The following is a 5,000-nucleotide window of genomic DNA, read 5'->3' on the forward strand; positions in this document are numbered from 1 at the left end:
GATGACTTCTTCTTCATGTCGCAGGGCGTCTTCAGGCTCCCAACTGGCTTCAGTTCGGGGAAGCTTTCGCCACTTCACCAAGTACTCTGTCTGCTCCGCTCCGTTGGGTAGCTTTATCTTGCGATCCGCCAGAATGGTTTCCACTCGCTTCTCGTAGGAGGCTGTGATGGGAGGTAGCCGAGTTGGAATACTTCGAGAAGCATCTTGCGGATCCGAATGGTAGGCCTTCAGGTTGCTGGCATGAAGAACGTTGTGAATTTTGAACCACGCCGGCAGCTGCAACTTGTAAGAAACATTGCCTACTCTGCTGATAATTGGGAAGGGCCCTTCATACTTACGCACCAATCCTTTGTGGACTCTTTTCCTGAAGAATTGGAGTGATGCTGGTTGGAGCTTTACCAACACCAAATCGCCAACTTTGAACTCTTGTGGTCGCCTTCCCAAGTCTGCCCACTTCTTCATCCGTTTTGCCGCCTTCTCCAAGTAAGCCCGCGCAATATCGGCATTTCGATGCCACTCCTTTGCGAAATGGTAGGCTGATGGACTACTCCCAGTATAACCAATTGCCATAGTGTGCGGAGTCGACGGTTGTTGTCCTGTGATAATTTCGAAGGGGCTCTTGTTGGATGCAGAGCTCCGCTGCAAGTTGTAGGAGAATTGGGCGATGTCCAACAGCTTCACCCAATCTCGTTGATTGGCACTCACGTAGTGCCGGAGATACTGCTCTAAGAGCGAATTTATTCTTTCAGTTTGACCATCCGTCTGGGGGTGGAGGCTTGTAGAGAAGTATAACTTTGACCCCAACAATTTGAATAGCTCGGTCCAGAATCGTCCCAGGAACCGAGCGTCTCGATCACTAACAATATTGTGTGGGACTCCCCAATACTTCACTACACCCTTCATCATCAGTCTGGCCGCCTCTTCAGCTGAACAGTGTAGGGGAGCAGCAATGAAAGTTGCATACTTTGAAAACCGATCGACCACCACAAGTATCGATCCAAGTCCCCCTACAGGCGGCAAGCTAGATATGAAGTCTAAGGAAATGCTCTCCCATGGCCTTTCTGGTACAGGCAACGGCTCCAAAAGTCCCACCGGCTTCCGTTGCTCCACCTTGTCTTGTTGGCAAGTAAGGCATGTTCGAACATACTCCTCCACATCAATCCCCATCTTTGGCCAGTAGAAGGCCCTCTCCACGAGAGCCAATGTTCTGTGAATGCCGGGATGTCCAGCCCAAAGGGAATCGTGACACTCTTTCAAGAGTTCACGCCTTAAATTGTCCACTCGGGGAACATAAACTCTATTCCCTTTTGTGTAAACAAGTCCCTCCTGGACCCAAAATCGTCGTGCCTTGCCTTCTTTGATGAGCTGCATCAGGATAACTGCCTGGGGATCACTATACAGTCCATCTCTGATTCGAGAAAGGAAGTTGGAATGTAACTGACTTGTTTGGCCTCTGCCCTCCAGTTGTGCAGCATTCACGCACTCCACCTTCCGACTCAGCGCATCGGCCACGACATTCGCCTTCCCGGGCTTGTATTCCATTGCCATATCAAATTCAGCCAGGAAGTCCTGCCACCGTGCTTGCTTTGGGGAGAGCTTCTTCTGAGTTTGGAAATAACTCAGGGCGATGTTGTCTGTCCTCAGCACAAATCGCGACCCGAGGAGGTAGTGTCGCCAAACTCGTAGGCAGTGGATCACCGCTGTCATCTCCTTCTCATGCACTGGATACCGCCTCTCGGTCTCGTTGAGTTTGCGGCTCTCGTAGGCCACCGGATGACCTTCTTGCATGAGTACTCCACCGATAGCAAAGTCCGAAGCATCGGTATGGACTTCAAAGGGCTCTCCATAGTTTGGCAATTTGAGTACTGGTTCTTCCAGAACAGCAGCCTTCAGATCTTGGAATGCTATCTCACATTTGTCAGACCACTTCCAAGGCTGCTCCTTCTTCAGCAACTCCGTCAGTGGGGTTGCCCGCTTCGAATATCCTGAAATGAAGCGTCGATAGTAGTTGACGAATCCAAGGAAGGATCTCAACTCTGGCACCTTCTTTGGTGTTCGCCATTCCGCAACTGCTTGCACCTTCGACTTGTCCATCCGAATGGAGCCACCACCGATTCGATGCCCTAAGAATAGGATCTCAGTTTGAGCAAAGTAGCATTTCTCCCTTTTTACGAACAAAGTGTTCTCCCTGAGAACCTTGAAAATCGTCCGAAGGTGCTTGACGTGCTCCTCGAGCGTTTGGCTGTAGACGACGATATCGTCCAAGTAGACGACCACGAACTTATCCAAATACTCCTTGAATAGTTGGTTCATGAGAGTACAGAATGTGGCCGGAGCGTTGGTTAAGCCGAAAGGCATCACCAAGAACTCAAACGCTCCATACCTGGTCACACAGGTAGTCTTCGCTTCGTCGCCTTCAGCAATGCGCACCTGCCAATACCCCGACCGAAGGTCGAGTTTTGAGAAATACTTGGCCTTGCCCAGTTGGTCGAACAAGTCCGCGATGAGCGGGATGGGATACTTGTTCTTCACCGTTACTTTGTTGAGGGCTCGATAGTCGACGCATAATCGGAGGCTCCCATCTTGTTTCTTCTGGAAGAGAACTGGAGCTCCGAAAGGTGCTTTTGAGCTGCGGATGAGACCACCGCTTAGCAGTTCACCTAACTGCTTCCTGAGTTCGGCCAACTCTGGCGGGGGCATGCGGTAGGGTGGTCTCGCTGGAGGCTTCACTCCTGGCTCCAGCTCGATACTGTGATCCACGCCTCTGCGTGGTGGGAGAGTCTTCGGCAACTCGGGTGGCATAACGTCTTCGAACTCCTTCAAGACGTTCGCCACTACAGCAGGTTCTTGAATGGCCTCTTCGTTGAGTGGCTCTAGCTTCATAGCAGCCACGAATGTCAGTTCGCCCTTTCGCACCCCTTTCTTCAATTGTAAGGCCGAAATGTGTTGGGGCTCCTTGGTTCCTCTCCGAGAGACGGGAACCACGCAGGGGTCATCGCCTCCCATCATACATAGGGAGTTTAAGAACGGCATCGGCACCAACTTCGCCGCATGCATAAACTCCATTCCAAGAATCACTTGGAAGTCGTCCAGTGGCACGGCCATCATGTTGGTGTTACCGCTCCAAGTCCCGATTTTGATAGGAACACCCTTCGCCAACCCGGAGATTCGCCTGGCCTCCGAGTTCACCGCCTTCATTCGGCTTGGGCTCTTCTCCAATGTCAACCCAAGTCGCTGTGCTTCGCGATCGGCTATGAAGTTGTGGGTAGCGCCTGTGTCCACCATTGCACGGGTCGTTTGGCCATTTAGCTTAATGTCCACATACATTAGTTCGCTGCTTCCTGCTTTTTGTGCCTTCGTCTTCGTGTTCTCCCCCACTTGACCCCGCATAGCGTTCAACAGACGCATTGCTCCCATTCGGGGTCCTTGCGACTCCTCCTCGTCGCTGCTGGATTCTGAGCTGCTCGAACTAAGAGCAACAGCTTTGCCCTTGTCCGATCGGGGAGGGTGGATGGAAGCTGTCAAAGCGTTGAGTGCCTGCTTCTGTGGGCACTCCCTTACCATGTGCGGTCCTCCGCACAAGAAGCATCCTCCAGGTTTTGAGGCCTTGCCTTTTGGGTTCGGCCCTTTGTGGGAGCTCTTCTTCTTCTGTTCGCCCCCGAGATCTTTCCCTCGAGAATGTTTTGGAGGGCGATTGCTTGAAGATTGTTTCCTTCTCGCTGGGTCTTCAGAGGAAACGAAGTCGGTGAGCCTTTCTGCAGCTGCAATTGCCCCGACCACGTCGGTAACATTCCTTCGATTCAGCTCTTGCTGAGCCCATGGTTTCAGACCATCAAGGAAGCTGAACAACTTGTCCTTCTCGGACATGTCCTGTATGTCCAGCATCAGTGCAGAAAACTGCTTTACATAGTCTCGGATGGTGGTACTTTGGCGGAGTTGTCTCAGCTTCCTTCTTGCGACGAACTCTGTGTTCTCCGGTAGGAACTGAGTTCTCAACTCCCGCTTCAAGTCTTCCCATGTGTCGACTCGACACCGACCTTGTTGGATCTCCTCCCAACGAGTTCGCCACCAAAGTTTCGCATCTCCATTCAGATACATTGTTGCTATTGAAACTTTGGTATCTTCAGAATCGGGCCTCGTAGCTCGGAAGTATTGCTCCATGTCGAACAGAAAGTTCTCGAGCTCCTTGGCATCTCTGGCCCCTCCGTATCCATGGGGCTCAGGTGCCCTCAAGTTTTGTGGCGGTGCAACGCGGGTGTTGCCTCCTCCCGCATTTAGCATTCTTGTGAGCATAGCCACCTTCGCCGTGAGTTCCGCCACAACGTCTTGCAAGTGCTGCACGGAGTCCTTGGTGTCATCGGACAGTCGGTCGACTAGGGCCTCGACCTTGTCGATCCTGGACTCCGCTTCCTCTTGCGAGCTCTCTACCCCAACAAGTCTTTGTTGGCCATGGTAGAGTTCCTCCATGCTCGCTTCCAGAACATCTAGGCGGGTTTCCGCCGTCGTGAGTCTCTCCTTATGACTCTTTTTTCCTGTTAGCGCACCATATTGCGCTTCCTCCGCTCGCGGAGAGTTGCCAACTTCTCGCTCATCCTGTTCGCTGCCGCGATCCTCGTGAGCGGCTCCAACAGCATGAGAGCGAGTGTGCACATGCAGCCCACCTGCGGCTGCTTGGGGCAAGGTTCCGGCTTGCCCCGTCTTGCTTGATTCGCCACGATGCTTTGCCATGGCGAAGTTGCGAAGTTCGTTCGCTGTTCGATCGAAGAGCTTGCCCGCTCTGATACCACAATGTCACGACCTTAGCTGGAATTGCCTAAGGCGTGAGGCACCCTTGCGGCCGAAGACGCGAACTTAGCTTGCGTTGCCTAAGTCGCGGGTCACCCTCGTTGCAAAGACGCGAACTTAGCTTGCGTTGCCTAAGTCGCGCTTTGCCCTTGCGATCTTGCTCCGCAAGGATCAGCCACTTTGTAACCTCTCGCAGGTCCCGAAGGACCTGTAAA

The sequence above is a fragment of the Musa acuminata genome, unplaced genomic scaffold (assembly GCF_036884655.1).
Source record: "Musa acuminata AAA Group cultivar baxijiao unplaced genomic scaffold, Cavendish_Baxijiao_AAA HiC_scaffold_1136, whole genome shotgun sequence".
NCBI classification, from domain to species: domain Eukaryota; kingdom Viridiplantae; phylum Streptophyta; class Magnoliopsida; order Zingiberales; family Musaceae; genus Musa; species Musa acuminata.